General features: G+C 39.2%; 1 long non-coding RNA gene across 1 annotated transcript in view; it reads right to left on the bottom strand.

The window, feature by feature from the left end:
- Positions 1–258: 258 nt before the first annotated feature.
- Positions 259–18804, bottom strand: part of LOC143666318 (uncharacterized) — a 71140-nt gene continuing 52594 nt past the window's right edge. Inside the window, exon 3 of the long non-coding RNA XR_013167521.1 lies at positions 259–290. This is a non-coding gene — a long non-coding RNA (uncharacterized LOC143666318). The remainder of the gene's footprint in view (positions 291–18804) is intronic.

Genomic DNA, 18804 nt, shown 5'->3' with positions numbered 1-18804 from the left:
ACAATCACTGTCCCTCCTAAAGTCTGGTTTATTTCAGAATCTTTTGACCAGTTCATCCAATGTGTGTATATGGAGGTGTGTGTGTGTGTGTGTGTGTGTGTGTGTGTGTGTGTGTTTGTGTATCAAGTGGCTATTTCCAGCCTCTATGCAAATTAATAAATAAAAATGAATACCTGGGTAGGAAAAATATCTAACACTTCTTACCTGAAGCACATAGGTCTCTCCTGCTTCTACTCAACCACAACTCCCAAAACCCAAGGCTTCCAAGACGCCTGCGAGTCCTCTGAGCCCTATAAGGAGGGAGGTAGGGAAGGTGAGAGTGAGACTGGACTCAGGGAGCACATTGCAATTGTCCGGGTGAGAGGTGATAGTGTCCAGATAGTGTCTGTGAGAAGGAAAAGAATCTAATTCAAGGGGCATGTCAGAAATAATATCAGTATGACTCGAAGGCAACGTTTTCTGTGGATCATTTATCACAGTCAGCACATATAGACTTGAATATTTTTGATGGTGGTGGTGATGACAGCAATAATGCAAAATGAATTACTTGATTTTCATAAATCTGTTTGGTCCTGGACTACTCTGTGGATAACAGTTATTTTTTTTTTCTTTCCTTTTTTATTAAAAAAAAAAAGGAAGGAAAGATAACACAAGGCTATGTAACAGTTGTATAGTTGTATCTTGTAACAGTTTTTTGGTTGTTGTTTTTTTTTTTTATTTAAAAAGGGAGGAGGGAGAAGGAATTCAGAGATACTAAGGCCACTCTGGAAGTGACAAAGTTATACAGGTGTTTCCTAAAATAGTCAGGCATTGCAAGATATCCCATATTCTCTACCAGAAGGAGAAGATTTATACAGTATCTTTCCTAGAAAACCAGGTAAAAAAAAAATTTTTAATGACCTAGGATTTAGTTACTATGATTCCAGCCATCGCATCGTAAGTTCCCTTGTTCACAATCTACACTGCTTTGGATGCCCAGTGCAAATAGTGTAGTCTAACGTAGCAGATTTCAGCAGTAAGGTGTTTGTTACTGTTCTTCATTGAAGCTAAGATGTCATCATTTATCTCTAATACACACCATTGTTTTATAAACCACTAAGAAAGCTATAACCTTGCTAAATAAACTATGATACAGCACTGATTATTAAGAGGGATCCCAATTTCAGAGATTAAAAAATGTGAGAAATGTGCATCTTAAAATTGATGAAATATGGGAAAATTATATATATAGGAAGCTTACAAATTTCCCATTAGGACCAGGGAAATGGATTTAGATGCTACACAGCCAGGAACAAAACATCCAAGGAAATACCCAACTACCCCACGGGACTGGCCTGGCAGAAACAGCACTACACTACAACCACTGCCTGCTGCCAACTGCTGTGACACATCAGAAACTTTGCCACGGCGGTATCTCTTCTAGGGCATTGCCAAAAGTGTCAGTCATCACCACCAACTTCTAGTCTTTAGTGTGGGTATGAGAGAGAAGGGGACACTTTTAAAAATTATGTCTGGACAAGAGACATAAACCAGTCTGCCCCAGGCAAACCAGGCATGTGACTATTCTGGGGGTAACTTAGAACCCTAGCTGCAAGGGAGTCTGGGAAATGTCCTGCCTGTATAATTAAGGAACACAGGCTAGAAGAGGTTTGCAGTATGTATTGAGTGAGCCACTTTACAAGATCTGTTATACCCCTTTTTAAAAATTAGAGTGTTCATAGATAACATGTATTCTAAAAAGATTATAATAATTTTGTTTTAAGCAAAGAAGGGACTTCTGTAGAAATCGGAATTTGTTTTGCACTGGCTTTGTTGCATGGGCTCTTCAGTTTCTGTATTACATAGCATTTCCAGCAGGGGGAAAAAAAGCCTAACAAAAACAATATTCCACCCAGTTTTGCCCCACTCTGAGCTTCAGAATTTTGATGCTAAATTTACCCAGTCCAAACAACTTTATATTACAATGCCTGAAATATTTCTTTAGATTGGAGTTTTATGAAGATGGTAAATAGATTTGCTCTATAATGAGAACTGTGTACATGGTTATACAATGACCTGTAAAGGTTACACAGAAACTACTGGATTCAATCTCAGGTTTCTCCTAATAGAGGAGGTGGTTATGAACACTGACCCTTATAGCTAGGAGAGTCGTTCTGCTTCATCCTATATGTTACCTTTCAGAATTCCACATTGTTCTTGTTCCATACTCTTGTGCTCTCTGAGATGTCTAGTTTTTGCTCCAGAGCTCTTTTTCACTGATTGCAGAGAGTTCTAGACCCTTGCTTTATAAGAGGATAATATTTTGCAAATATTATAGTTCAGCATGTAAATTTCCCCTTTAAATCATACTCCCTGGGAAGGTGCCCACTTCTCTGGAGAAGTCACTGATTCTTGGGGCCCCAGATCAAGAGAGAAAAGGGCTTTGACCCCTTTAACTAGATCCTGAGCTTGAAAAACAGGGTTAGGCAATTGTGCTCTGTTTCTCAAAGGCAACACCATTGGCATCTTGAGTGGCAGACTTATTCCCTGCGCAGACTGTCTTGGACAGTGCCCCACCTCACTGCGTGCCAGGAGCACACACTTCCAATCTTTTCCAAATGTTCCCTACGGCAATTCCCCTAATTGAGAACTACTGTGTTAAAGAAAAGATTTCCTAAATATCTGTAGCATTTCACAAAACCAAACTAGTAGGACCCACCCCTGGGACCTACTCTCAATGCACGTGGAAAATAACCTCTTCAGCTTGGGAGAGCTATGTCTAAGATGACCAAGTCATCCTGGTTTGCCTGGGACTGTTTCCACGTTAGCCCTGAAAATCCTGCCTCTGTCCCAGGCAAACAAAGAGAGTTCATATCCCTAATTCAGCCTTTAGAGGTACTCCACTGAAAAGAATGAGGCATAAAAGAAATCTCCCGTCTTCCAGCCTGGAAATACTGTGCAGAAAAGAAGGGGGACAAAAGGAAAAATAAAGTTATTGCTTTCTCTCCTATCCCAGACACACCCCAACCCCTCCTTAGGGCATGGAAAGCCTTAGAAACATCCAGATAGATGTGAAGCACCCAGAGATAGGCCTCCCGCCTGCGCCTGCGTCCTCTTCAAGAAGCAATATCTTGGCTGGCAGCCCCAGCCCCAGACTGAGGATGTCACATGTACTTTTATCTCATCTGTAAAACAAAGGAGTTGGAGATTTTTTTCTTGAGGGCCAATTTACTCGCATGGTCAATGACGCCTTTAAAATTCCATCTACTTACCATTTCAGAACTTTTTCAAAACGCTAGAGAACTGACAACTGAAATTTTTCAAATGAGGAGTTCCAGCCACTGGGAATGGTTTAAGTAGAATGGCTTTAAGTAAATGAGCCACAGGGGATGGAAAGCGCTTCTGTGATGAGCAGATCTGCCTCAATCCTCTCCCTGCCAGTCTCTGCAGGGTTTTACAAAACCCTCCCTGGGAGGGTGCATGCGTGATTCAGTGGTAGAAAGCTCACCTTCCATGTGGGAGAGCCCGGTTTGATTCCCAGACCATACACTCCAAAAAAACCCCAAAAACAAACAAACAAAATAAACCTTCCTTGGGCTCAACCCTCAGGTTCCCCAACCCCATCTGCCCCAGATATTACAGAATCCAGAAGAGAGTCCTTACAAAGGACCATTTGCAGCCCCGTGGTGTGGTTGACACAGGCTCTCTTCAAGGAAAAGCTGGAGCAGCAGTCCTGAAACTTTTCTGGTCTCAGACCTCTTTAGACTCTCAATAATTTGAGTAGCTCAAAGAGCTTTTGTTTCTGTGAGTTCTATCTATCGAGATGCACCATGTTAGAAATGTAAACTGAGAAATATTTAAAGCATTTATTTATTAATTCACTTAAAAATAATAATAAATAGGTGCGACGGTGGCTCAGTGGCAGAATTCTCGCCTGCCATGCCAGAGACCCAGGTTTGATTCCCAGTGCCTGCCCATGCAAAAAATAATAATAATAATAATAATAAACATGGCATGTGAACACAATACATTTTTATTTTTATTTTATTTTATTTTATTTTAATTTTATTTTATATTTTATTTTTGCAGGCACCAGGAATTGAACCCAGGTCTCTGACATGGCAGACAAGAACTCCCTGCCTGTTGAACTGCCATGGCCCACCCTACATTTTTATTTTAAAGAACTATTTTTTTTTTCAAAACAAAAAATGTAAGAAGAATGGTACTGTATTACATTTTTGCAAATTTTTCTCAAGTTTGATTTCTAAAACTCAACTGACTTCTCACATCTGCATCTATATTCAATCTGCTGTGCTATCACATATAGTAAAGTTTTTAGAAAACCCCCAGTATAAATTCATGAAAGAGTGAGAATGGAAAGGGCAAGTAACTAATTAGCGTTATAAAGAAAATAAGTTGGACCTCATGGACGCTCTGGAAAGGTCTCAGGCAATCCTACAGCTTCCCAAGCATACTCTGAGAGCAGCTACCCTAGAAGGAACTCCCCTGTGGATGCCTCTGGCTGTTCTTGATGCTCCTTTTCCCTGGCCAGTACTGGCCTTCCCTGTAAGACTAACAGGACTTCTAACCCTTCTTATTCTACTTTACTAACTGCTGGGATGCAATATACCAGACACAGAACAGCTTTTAAGAAGGGGAATTTAATAAGTTGCTAGTTTACAGTTTCAAGACCAAGATAATGTCCCAATTAAAGCAAGTCTATAGACATGTCCAATCTAAGGCATCCAGGGAAAGATACCTTGGTTCAAGAAGGCCGATGAAGTTCAGGGTTTCTCTCTCAAGTGAGAAGGCACATGGTGAACACAGTCAGGTTTTCTCTCTCAGCCGGAAGGGCACGAGGTGAACATGGCGTCATCTGCTAGCTTTCTCTCCTGGCTTCCTGTTTCATGAAGCTCCCCAGGAAGCATTTTCCTTCCTAATCTCCAAAGATCGCTGGTTCATGAACTCTCTGCTTCTCGTAGCTATGTTGTTCTTCTCTGCTCTCTCCAAATCTCTTGCTTTCTCCTAAATGTTTCCCCTTTTATAGGATTCCAGTAGACTAATCAAGACCCACCCGAATGGGTGGAGATGCATCTCCACCTAATCCAGTTTAACAACCACTCTTGATTGGATTACATCTCCAGGGAGATGATCTAATTACAGATTCAAACATACAGTATTGAATAGGAATTATTCTGCCTTTACAAAATGGGATTTTGATTAAAACATGGCTATTCCAGGGGACATGCATTCTTTCAAACTAGCACACTACCGCAACCCCAACTGACCCTGAGATGCACAGCAAAGCCACAGCTTTTAAGAATTGTCTTTGCAGATGGATCCACAGAACCTGAGTCATCACAGATAGCACATGGCAGGTACAGACACGAAAAGACTTTGAACTAAGGCCAGGATGCCTCCTAGCTTGATTATTCACAGTGAGATCACTTGACCTTTGTTTTCCTACTGGTGAATCAACAACTCCCCATATTAGGTCAATGAGGTAGATGATAACAATGAGCAAGCCTGTATCCAAAGGATTATGTTTAATTGAATGAAAAGACAAAAGCATTTTTTTTTTTTTGCAATGGCTTACACAACATAGAAAATTTCCCTTTCATGTAAAAGAAATCTGGGGTAGGGGATGGGGAGGGGGGTGGGAGTAGACAGCCCAGGATTGAAATGTTGGCTCCACAAAATTGTCGTGGACCAGCATCCTTCCAACTCACTGTCTGCCTTCCCTACATTGTGACACTCATCCTCAAAGTCCAGCATGGCTGCTGAGCTCCGGCCATAACAATTATATTCCACCCAGAGGGACAGGGAAAGGGGAAAAGGATACTTCCTAGGAGCTGTGCGTATTGTGCTTATATCTCTGCTAAATCTAAGTCACATATTTACCTACAAAGGAAACTAGAAATGTATTCTTTTGTTTTATTTTTTATTTTTTATTAATTAAAAAAATTAACAACAAACAAACAAAAATATTAACATACCATTCCATTCTACATATACAATCAGCAATTCTCAATATCATCACATAGTTGCATATTCATCATTTCTTAGAACATTTGCATCGATTTAGAAAAAGAAATAAAAAGACAACAGAAGAAGAAATAAAATGATAACAGAAAAAATAAAAGATTATATATACCATATGCCTTACCCCATGCTTTCATTTATCACTAGCATTTCAAACTAAATTTATTTTAACATTTGTCCCCCCTATTATTTATTTTTATTCCGTATGTTCTACTCTTCTGTTGATATGGTAGATAAAAGGAGCATCAGACACAAGGTTTTCACAATCACACAGTCACATTGTGAAAGCTATACCATTGTTCAATCATCATCAAGAAACATGGCTACTGGAACACAGCTCTACATTTTCAGGCAGTTCCCTCCAGCCTCTCCACTACATCTTGAACAACAAGGTGATATCTACTTAATGCGTAAGAATAACCTCCAGGATAACCTCTCAACTCTGTTTGGAATCTCTCAACCATTGACACTTTGTCTCATTTCACTCCTCCCCCTTTTGGTCGAGAAGGTTCTCTCAATCCCTTGATGCTAAGTCTCAGCTCATTCTAGGGTTTTTCTCAATCCCTTGATGCTGAATCTCAGCTCATTCCAGGATCTCTGTCCCACGTTGCCAGGAAAGTCCACACCCCTGGGAGTCACATCCCATGCAGAGAGGGGGAGGGTGGTGAGACTGCTCGTCATGTTGGATGGAGGGAGAGGCCACATCTGAGCAAACAAAAGAGTTCTCTTGGGGGTGACTCTTAGGCGTAGATTGTAAGTAGACTTGACCTATTCTTTGTGGGGTTAAGTTTCATATGAACAAACCCCAAGACTGAGGGCTCTGCCTATAGCTTTGGTTGTCCACACTGCTTGTGAGAATATCAAGAATTCAACTTGGGAAAGTTGAATTTCTCCCCGTTCTCACCATTCCCCGAAGGGGGCTTTGCAGATACTTTTCCACTCACTGATTGAATCACTCTGGGATTCATTGGGGCATCACTCTGGACAAACCAGCAAAATCTCATGTCCTACCTGAGATTCTAAGTACTTATGGCATTCAATCAAACTATCTACATAAGTTATATTAGGAAATGCACAGTCAAAATATAAATTTTGTAACAAATAAACATTTTTTGCTTTAGTCTCACACACAAGGTGACATTTTTAAAAATTTATTTATTAATTAAAAAAATAAGAAACAAAATAAAACAATATACATAATCAGTAATTCACAATATCATCACTTAGTTGCATATTCATCATTTCTTAGAACATTTGCATTAATTCAGAAAAAGAAATAAAAAGACAATAGAAAAAGAAATAAAACGAACACAGGAAAGAAAAAATAAAAGATTATACCTACCATACCCCTTACCCCTTGCTTTCATTGATCACTAGCATTTCAAACTAAATTTATTTTAGCATTTGTTCCCCCTAATATTTATTTTTATTCCATATGTTCTACTCCTTTGTTGACAAGGTAGATGAAAGGAGCATCAGACACAAGGTTTTCACAATCACACAGTCACATTGTGACAGCTCAAGAAACATGGCTACTGGAACACAGCTCTACATTTTCAGGCAGTTCACTCCAGTGACTCCATTACATCTTGAATAACAAGATGATATCTATTTGATGCATAAGAATAGCCTCCAGGATAACATCTCGACTCTGTTTGGAATCTCTCAGCCATTGACACTTTGTCTCATTTCCCTCTTCCCCCTTTTGGTCTAGAAGGTTTTCTCAATCCCTTGATGCTAAGTCTCAGCTCATTCTAGGGTTTTTCTCAATCCCTTGATGCTGAGTCTCCATTCATTCCAAGATCTCTGTTCCACGTTGCCAATAAGGTCCACACCCCTGGGAGTCATGCCCCACGCAATGAGGGGGAGGGTGGTGAGACTGCTCATTGTGTTGGCTGGAGAGAGGGGCCACATCTAAGCAACAAAAGAGGCTCTCTTGGGGAGACTCTTAGGCCTAAATTCTAAGTAGACTTGACCTATCCTTTGCGGGGTTAAGATTCATATGAACAAACCCCAAGACTGGGGGCTCTGCCTTTAGCTTTGGTTGTCCACACTGCTTGTGAGAATATCAAGAATTCAACTTGGGGAAGTTGAATTTCTCCCTGTTCTTACCACTCCCCAAAGGGGGCTTTGCAGATACTTTTCCACTCACTGATCGAATCACTCTGGGATTCATTGGGGCATCACTCTGGACAAACCAGCAAAATCTCATGTCCTATCTGAGATTCCAAGTACTTATGGCGTTCAATCACACTATCTACATAAGTTATATTAGGAAATGTACTAGTCAAAATATAAATTTTGTAACAAATAAACATTTTTTGCTTTATTCTCACACATAAGGTGACATTTTAAAATATTAATTACCATCTATTTTCAGTACTCTGCAATAATGACATTCCTTTGTTCTTCCTCATGCAAAAACATTTTTAAAATTGTACCTTGTACATTTCACTATTATTATACACTCTAGGCATTCCTAGATTATACCATCTCAATCTTTAACATCTATCTTTCTTTCTGATTTCATTTATGCCCCCAGCCCTCCTCCCTCTATCATTCTCACATGCAGCTTCATTCAGTGTTTTAATATAATTGTATTACAGTTAGGTAATATTGTGCTGTCCATTTCTGAGTTTTTGTATCCAGTCCTGTTGCACAGTCTGTATCCCTTCAGCTTCAATTAACCAATATCTTACCCTATTTCTATCTCCTGATGGTCTCTGTTATCAACAACATATTCCAAGTTTATTCACTAATGTCAGTTCATATCAGTGAGACCATACAGTATCGATCCTTTAGATTTTGGCTAGTCTCACTCACCATAATGTTCTCAAGGTTCATCCATGTTGTTACATACTTCATAACTTTAGTCTGTCTTAAAGCTGCATAATATTCCATCGTTTGTTTAGCCACTCTTCTGTTGATGGACATTTTGGCTGTTTCCATCTCTTTGCAATTGTAAATAATGCTGCTATAAACATTGGTGTGCAAATGTCCGTTTGTGTCTTTGCCCTTAAGTCCTCTGAGCAGATACCTAGCAGTGGTATTGCTGGGTCGTATGGCAATTCTATATTCAGCTTTTTGAGGAAATGTATTCTTGTAGTTAGGTGAGAGAATGTCTAGTTAATGAAGAAGGTGAGAATATGAATTAGGAGGCACTAAGCAATCTTGACCACAAACTACGCATTTAGTGATCTCCTGTAGAAAACAGCAAAGCCATATTAGGATATGGATTCTTAGCAGCCCATACATGACTCACCAGCCAGGTGACTCATTCCTGCCTACCAGCTTATCAGCAGAATTTTGTTTCTACACACTGTGGACCTTCCAGATTGCTAAAATTACTCACTCTGAAAATTATTTAACTCTGAATGTTAAATCCTTGAATGCAGAGTCTACTATTCAGCATAATATCTCTAAATTCTCATATTATAGATTTTATTTAAAAATTACTCTCTCTATCAAACACCAAAGGCAAATGTACTTCAACATTAATCTAAGCGTATACAGAGATTATTATTGGGTAGTAAAATTATAGGACATTTTCTTCAGGCTTTGTTTTTTGTTCTTTTTTCAATTCTTTTTCTGCAGGGAAAATGTTCCTACAATGTATATGCAGTACTTCCATAATTAGATAAAACAGTAATTTCTTTTCAAGAGTTGGACCTTTGGGCCCTATCACTCATTAATCGTAGGATTTATTCACCTACAACCCACAATAGCTGAGAGACCAGAAAATAATTTAGGAAATCGGATTCTTAGCATAGTGTTTCATTCCCCATGCATTCTACTACCGCCACGCCACGTTTCTTGAGTTAAACGTCAACACTGTAACACGACCTTTTTTATTTCAAAACTCTGGTTTGTGGTTTAAACAGAAGCTGAAAATAACCATAACCCACGAATGGCACTTTTGAAGAACAGTCATTAAGTGTCTTATCTGCTATTGCAATTTTTTGTGAGCCAGTGCGAGAGGGAAAGCTGTGAAGTTCAGACTTCATAAGGAAAAAGAAGGAAAGTGCTTCTTCCCAGAAGCTCCCCAGGAGGAATTTCCTTTCTGTAATTTTAATTACTTCTTTTAAAAGGAATTCTGTGCAACTGAAAGTGAATCCGGCAGATTCAAATGAAAATAGGTTTGGAAACGACCTCCGCCCCGAGAGGTAGGTGGACAGCTGGGGCTCCAGGAAGGGGCGGCCCCGGCTGCCGAGGGAGCGTGTTGGTTAGCTCGGCCTCGCTGGTGCTGCTTTTTCTCCGGTAAGAACCTGAACTGAAAGACAATTCTTGATTTTTATGTTCTCCTTGTTCCTTCTCTAGAGACAAAAAAAAAAAAAAAAAAAAAACTGGTGATCAACTAATTTCAACGCACCAACCCTCCTGTGAAAAACACCCAAAGACATGTGTGTAAGAGCTTTAACTTCAAATAGAATCACTGTATTTTCTGAAGCCTTACCTAGTGCGACCTGATAGAGAAATAAAATGTGTCTAGACTGGACAGAGGCTCAGTTTCTTGTGTCAGGAAAAGAACGAGGAGGCTGGTTATTGCATCGTCTTGAATCTAGTCCGTATCTAGGCATTAATTAACTCAAGAAAGTTGGTGGCTTCTGCCACCCATGTCATATTAAGGCACAGAATAGCCACCTTCTCCAGTGCAGCTGCAGCTTTCATAAGTGAAAGCCCCAGAGCAGCATCAAGATAAGATCTAAAAGTTTCATGATAAGCAGAAACTTATCTCCATGACATTAAGGAAGTTTACACCTCAGGGCCACTCACTTGCACAATCCCTGCCCATTCTCATTCTAAATAAATATTTGTTTTCTTGCCTCATTTTCTAATTTGTAATTTTTTAAAGAGGGGCCCCCCCATTCTATATGCTTCAGATCCCCCAAAACCTGGATTTTTTCCTGTAAGTAAAGCAATAGGTCACGCGCTCTTAGTTCTGTATTTGTTTTTGTTTTTTAAAGATAAACGCGTGCAACTGTTTGAAAAGCCATGCTCTTGCCTTAGAATTAGTTAGCTCTGTAAAAGGAACAGTGCTAGTCTCTTGACAGTCACAAGTATGGGAAGGTTCAGTGATTTCACCTTCACAGTTTAAAGAGAAATTATAAAGGGATAGTTATTTTTTCATTACTACCTTGTGAACAACTTCCCCTAATAAATAGCAATCTGCATTTCCTCACCTGCATCCAACACTTCTTCCTGTGTCTCTTAAATGATTTAGAATTCTTTAATCAACCTATACATATGTACTGACACATATAATTTCACTTTATTTTCAACTTTTATTTAGCACTTCAGCATTCAGGGTGTAATATTCAGCTTTGGAGGGCCAAAAGAACACAAAAATGAATGAGTAATCCTGGATAAATTCACATTCCCAGAGAGGAAACAGACCCACAAATTCTAATACAGTATAATAAATTCAGTAGCAAAGGTGTACAAGTGAAAAAGGAGCACGTTGATGGAAGGATTATTTCAATATAAACTAGTCAAGGAAGAGGAGGTAACGTTTAAAAGATATTTGCCTGGAGGAAAAAGTTGCAAGGTGTGTTCCATGCAGAAGAAACAGTGTGAGCAGAGACTTGGAAGCATTTGCTATTTTCAGAAAAAAGCAAATGCTATGAGGATTAGAGGGCAAATGCATTTAGTAAAAATGGCAAAAAACAATATGCAAGACTGGGCTTGCCAAGAAATTTGGAGATTTTCCTGTGTGCAATGGGAAGCCAGAGAAGGTCTTTAAACTGGGAGGACAAGAAGCATTGTGATCAAATCTGAGTTTTAGAAAGATCAGCTTTCATCAGCCCATCAGTACTGTGCAGGGTAGTTTAGCAAGAGCAGAAACTGAAAGAAAGGACGCAAGGACAAGAGAAAAGGACGGAGATGCCTAAATGTGAGTGAATATTTAACCAAAAGAAATGGTTTCCCATCAGCAGAAACCAGAGCTGATGAGCCAATTGAATTCCATACTGGAAAAAATTATATTTCTATATATCTGAGTTTTAACACTGATACATACATGTACATGTGTATATATAAAATGTTATGCAATAAAATGTTAATGTTGACTATCTTTGGGCAAGGAAATTAGGGGCAGTTTTTCTTTTCCTTTCCAAATGTCCTACACCTCTCTAAATGTTCTATACGCAAATGAAATTCTTTTAGCAATAGGAAAAGAATATTTTTAAAAGATTATTTAGTTTCTTATCATACCTAGCTCTTTAGAGTACTGAAAGTTATAATCTATCTGTAGGGTAGCCTGGAGCTTCAAATCTGGTTCTTCTTATCCCAGACCAATCCCCAAAGTAAATGTGGGTAATGAGGGAAGAGAGGAATATACATACAAGAAAATGTGTGACATTTTTATATTCACACAAGCAGTGTATATACTGTGAAAAGTAGAAGAAGCAGACATGAAAATGACAGGAGTCAGAAGAACACACCCTCAAGGCAGATTTGGGTACTCAGAGAAGATGGCCAGCCTTGTAGTGATATGTCTTTGAAGGATGTACAGTGTAGGATGGGAATGTGATATTCCAAGCTGGCAGAATGTTGTGGGCAACTAGGAATTCTTGGGAGGGTATAATAAAAGGAAAGAGACCAGACAATTAGAGCAAATAAAAAATTGTGCAAGAAATCAGGTTTAAAAAGCGAGCTTGACATTAGACAGAAATCCCAGGATGAGCCGGGACCCAGCATCAAGGGACTGAGGACACCTTCTCAACCAAAAGGGGGAAGAGAGAAATGAGACAAAATAAAGTGTCAGTGACTGAGAGATTTCAGAGTTGAGAGGTTATCCCGGAGGTTATTCTTATCCATTAGATAGATATCCCTTTTTAGTTTACAGTATACTGGATTGGCTGTAGGGAAATACTTGAAACTGTTCCAGTAGCTTTGATTCTTGAAGATGATTGTATAATGATAGAGCTTTTACAGTGTGACTGTGTGATTGTGAAAACCTTGTGTCTGATGCTCCTTTTATCTAGGATATGGACAGATCAGTAAAAAATATGGATAAAAAATAAACAAATAATAGGGGGAACAAAGGGTAAAATAAATTGAGTAGATTGAAATAGTAGTAGTCATGAGGGGGAGGGGTAGAGGGTATGGTATGTATGAGTTTTCCTTTTTTTCTTTTTCGTTTCTTTTGCTGGAGTCATGTAAATGTTCAAGAAAATGGTCATGTTGATGTACACGCAACTATGTGATGATATTGTGAGCCATTGATTGTGTACCATATATGGAATGTTTGTATGTTTAGAATGTTTATATGTTTGTATGAAAAAAAATAAAAAATAAAGGTGAGTTTGAGACCAAGAATCCTTCAGGCAGTGGGCAATCAGTAATAGTTTTGAGCAATAATTCTGATGTAAGAAATACAGGAATTTAAGAAGATCAGTTTGAGGGTGGAGGACAAAAGACATTGCCAGGAAGGAAATGGGGGTGGAGGTGAGACTTCCTGATTGCTACAACAGAGGTCTAAATATATGTTGTCAATGCTATATTTTCACCACCCGTTCCTTCTAGACCCACTAATTCTTACTAGACTCACTGTTCCTTTCTAAAAAAAAATAAAAGAATAAAAAAAAGCTTTATTGAGATATAATTCACATACCATACAATTCATCTGGTTAAAAGCACAATTCGATGTTTTTAGTACATTCACAATATTTCACAACCACCACCACAATTTAATTTTAGAACATTTTAGTCCCTCCTAAAAGAAACTTGTACCCATTAATAACTCCCCCCTCTCCCTTAATTCCTTCTCACTCCCATCCCCAACTCCTGGTAACCACTATTCTACCTTCTGTTTGTATGATTTGTCTGCTTTGGAGATTTCATGTAAATGGAATCATACAATATGTGGCCTTTTCTTAGCAAAAGGTCAGTGGTCATCCAAGTTGTAACATGCATCAGCATTTTTTTCCCTTTTTTTTTTTTTTTTGCCAAATAACATTTGTGTGCAAGTTTTTCTGTGGGTGTTTATCTAAGAGAGTAATTACTGGGTCATAGGGTAACTAGACTCGCTGTTTCTAGCCTTTTCTTTTTGTGTGCTCTCTGATGAATCTTATTCTATATGTATTTTTGAAGCTGACATTTCTCTCCTGGTAAGGCTGAATTCTACCTAACAGTAGAGCCTCCACCTTAACTTTACTCTGCTTCATTTGTGGCAGATAAAACCAAGAAGGCAGTAGATGGTGTGTTAGAAATAGCTGCTCTTCTGCAAAAGCAGATGTGGTTCCTGAGCAAGTCCCCGCAGCCCACAATTAGGCTGCCCTGGGACCTCCTACGCTTTCACAGTGAGGAAAACTGCGTCAATCACACTCTCTTTACGCCGATCTCACTCTCTCTGTGTCAATCTCACTCTGTTTAAAGTCTGCTTAAATCAGAACATCCTGTATGGAACCAGGAGATTTTAGCCCAATCAAGGACCCTCTGCTAGCGCTCTCTGCCTGCTGGCTGAGACAGGGATTTCTGAAGAAGGACTCTCAGGCTCTCAGAACTGGTACCTGCTGGAGTAACAGTGGAAGACCAATGCTTTAGAACTGCACATAATTTAAGAAAGATCAAGAGTTTTTGTTTTGTTTTAAGCAGAAATAAATGATAATCAAAAATAAAGAAAAAAAGCAACACTTCAGAGGCCAAGGTCAAGGCCATGGAATATCAAACCATATACATGCATATGTATGCAGCCTCAGCTGAGATAAAAGAGAGTATGAATACATACTGTTTTAGTTTGCTAATGCTGCCTGAATGCAATATACAAGAAATGGGTTGGTTTTTATAAAGGGGATTTATTAAGTGACAAGGTTACAGTTCTAAGGCCATAAAAATGTCCAAGCTAAGGCATCCAGGGAAAGACAACTTGTCTCAAGAAAGGACCAGATGGCATCCCAGATTTCTCTGCAAAGGCAGGTGGCTGGCGTCTGGTCCTTGTTCCCAGTTCATTGCCTTGTGCTTCTGATTCCAGCAACCTCCTCTCCAAGATTTTGTGTGCCCTCAGTTAACTCTCTGGGACAAAACTCTGGGTTCTGGTTTGCTTAGCATCTCATGGGAAGGTACATGAAAACATCTACTGAGCATCTCTCCTGGCTTCTCATTTCAAATGGCTCTTGAAGATCCTGTAGGTCCTTCTGGTATTTTCCTCTGCATCTCCAAACGTCTGTGTCTATGTCATCTCTAATTCTTCCTTTCCCCATGAGCTCTCTTCAAGAGTTCAGTAAATGATTCAAGACCCATCTTGAATGGGCAGAGTCATATCTCCATCTAATCAAAAGGTCATACCCACAATTGGGTTTGTAACATATCCATGGAAACAACCTAATCAAAGGTTCCACTCTACGATATTGAATCAGGATTAAAGGATTCAATATTGAATCCAGGCTTTTCTGGTGTACATAATAGTTTCAAACCAACACAAATACCTTCCATCTTCAAATTCTAGTACACCTGCTCTCTGAGGAAACAGTGGGCAGTCTGGCTCTATGTGATAAAAGCCAAAGTCACACACAGTACTGAAAATGCCGGGTTGGCCAAAACTATCTAACTGACCTATGATCAATGCCAAAAGCCTTCAATGTGCAGTTAAGCAGTAGGAGCTAGTGATGCCCTGGCTGGCCCTTCTCACCACTCACCAGCAGGTATGGTCTGGCCCAGTCTGTCTGGTGATGGCCTGAGGGACTCACCGTCCCAGAACTTGCCCTAGTATAGGAGGCTCACAGAGCCCTGTGTTCTCCAGAACACAGTGGGAGAGCCCTCAGGTTGTGTTGCCTGGGGCAAAGGATTACCGGCTGTAGGATTTACAGTACAATGCTCTGAAGAAACTGTTTCTTAAGAAAGTGAGGACATTGCATTCATGTAAATGCGTAAAAAAGTAGGGTTACTGGCATATAAACAAGACAAGGGTCTTGCACAGAAATGATCAGTGAGGCCCTTTTGCTTTTAGGGGCTATTCTCTAAACTCATTGTGTGAATCAGCCCTGAAGAAGAGTACAGTTCAACCTGCAAAGACTGAGGAAGGTACTACTGTTTTTTTCTTCTTCTTTGTCTTTTTTTGTTGTTAGCTCTTAGCCTTCAAAAAAATCTCTGCCATAACACTAGCTTAAGGAACAGATGCCTCAGAGACTAAATTCCAGCAATAACACATTAAAATATCAAAATTTCCAGGCTTAAACAAAAGTTACAAAGCATTCAAAGAAACAGGAAATTATGGCCCAAGCAATAGAGAATATTAAAGCAGTAAAAACTATCAATGAGAAGAACCAGACCAGAATATACCAGACAAAGTCTTTTTAAAAACTGTCCTAAATATGATCAAAGAGCTGAAGGAAAACATGAACAAGAACCAAAGAAATCAGGAAAATGAAGATAAATACAAAGGACTATTAATAAAGGGATGGTAATTATGAAGAGAAACCAAACAGACCTGACAACCACAGTGACAAGAATTTAAACTTCCCTCGAAAGTTGCACTAGCAGATTGGAGTTGGCAGAAGAAAGAATCAATGAATTTAAAGCTAAAACAATTGAAATGATTCAGTCAGAAGATCAGTAAGAAGAAAAGTGAACAGAAGCTGAGGACCCTGTGGGGCACCATCAAGCATTAAATATACCCATTGTGGGAGTGCCAGAAGGAGAAAAAAGAGAGAGAGGCAGAAAGAATGTTCAAGGAAATAATGGAAAAAGTTGCCAAATTTAATGAAAGACATTAATATATACATCTAAGACATTCAACAAACTCCAAACAGGATAAGCCCAAATAGACTCAAACCATAGCATATTATAATCAAACTGTTGAATGCCAAAGATAAAGATAGAAGTCTGAAAGCCACAAAAGAGAAGCAACAAGTCATAAACTAGGGAACCTCAATAAGATTAACTGATGATTTCTCATCAGAAACCATGGAGCTACAAAGGAAATGGGATGACAGATTGAAAGTGCTGAAAGCAAAATCACAACCAAGAATTTTATTTCTGAAAAAAATATGTGTTTCAAAAATGAGGGAGGGAATTAAGAAATTCTAAGATAAACAAAAGTTGAGGGAGTTCTTCCCTACTAGACTGGCCCTACAGGAGATACCAAAGAGGGTTCTGTAGACTGAAAGGAAAGGACAATAGGCAATAAATCAAAGAAGTAAAGGTCTCCAGGGAGGCTAACAACATTGGTAAATATAAATGCAAAAACTATATTTTTGGTTGTAACTCCACTTTTTCTTTGTATAGGAGCTAAGAGGCAAATGTATAAAATGTAGTGATAAATCAGTGGTTTTAGACTCATAATGTAGAAACATGTAATTTTTAACTAGAACTACATAAAGGTTGGGGTACAGAGTATAGGAACATTGTTTGTGTCAGTTGGTACCAAAGCAAACGAGACTGTTACAGATTTAGGATGTTAAATTTAAGCCCCATGGTAACTACAGAAAAAACATAAGAGTACATGAGTGCTTATACAAATAGAAATTTGAACACAGGTTTCAGAAGCAGGGGCAAGGAGAATGGGGTGTTAATGCACAACGGGTGTAGGTTTTCTGTCTGAGGAGCTGGAAAAGTTTTAGTATTGAAGGTGATGAGGGTACCACAATAGTACAGATGTGATTAGACCCATTGAGTAATATGTTTGGGAGTGGTTGAGATGGGATGTTTATGTTGTATATATATTCCCACAAGAGAAAGAAAGAGTGAAAGGAGTGGGGGAGAGGTGAGAGAGAAAGCAAGCAAGATAACAACTAAAGAGACAATGACAATTAAATGCAATATATGATCCTGGATGGGATCTAACAAGGGAGAAGGAAAGACTCAAAAGAACAATATTGGGACATATGGAAAAAATGAGATATAGACTGTGAGCTTTATATCAATGTTAAGTTTCTTGAACTTGATAACTGCACTTAAGATGTCTACACAAGTGAATATCTTTGTTCTTAGGAAATGTGTATGGCCGTAGTAAGTGTTCAAGGAGCACAATGTATACAACTTATACTCAAGTATTCAGAAAAATGGATTGATCATGGCGGCAGTGTTCATGATTCGCAATGGATGGAGGTGGCCTGAGGGTACAAAGACAGAGGGAAGAAAGGGGGAACTGTGGTATATAAATACAACACACTACTGAGCAGCCACAAGAAAGAATGAAGTTATGAGGCATGCAACTAGATGAATGAAACTTAAGGACTGTATGTTGAAATGGCAGCAACAAAAAGGCAAATATCATCATTCCTCACTCATATGGACTAACTATAATGTACGAATTCAGAGAGTTGAAGTCTAGAGTATGGGTTATCAGGTTGGACCTATTGTAAAGGGTCCTAGATTGTAAGCTCTTATAGAAGTCACATATATTCAGGAGTTGTAACTGTTATTTCTAAATTCTGAGATGCTGAGCTATTTGTGTACAACCTGGTCGTTCCCAGAAACTTTGGGTATTTATGTGACACCTGAGACTCAGAGTTGGAGCTCTGAAGTTATAAAAGTCAACACTACTCCATGCAGGAACTGTTCAAAAAGTGATCAGACTTTAAACCCAACTCTGCAAGTGAAATCGTTGCCCTCCCCCCTACATGGGATATGACATCCAGGGGTGAAAGTCTCCTTGGTGGCGTAGGAAATGACTCTCAGGGATGAATCTGGGTCTGGCACTGTGGGGTCAACAATTCCATCCTGAACAAAAGGGGGAAAAGAAGTATAACTAATAAAGTAGCAGAGGCAGAGAGAGTTCAAATAGAATCGAGAGGCTACTCTGGAGGTTGCTCTTATGCAAGCTTCAGTTAGACCCTGCTACCT

Source organism: Tamandua tetradactyla, chromosome 22, assembly GCF_023851605.1.
Source record: "Tamandua tetradactyla isolate mTamTet1 chromosome 22, mTamTet1.pri, whole genome shotgun sequence".
Lineage (NCBI taxonomy): Eukaryota > Metazoa > Chordata > Mammalia > Pilosa > Myrmecophagidae > Tamandua > Tamandua tetradactyla.
This window is presented reverse-complemented; position numbering and strand designations above follow the sequence as displayed.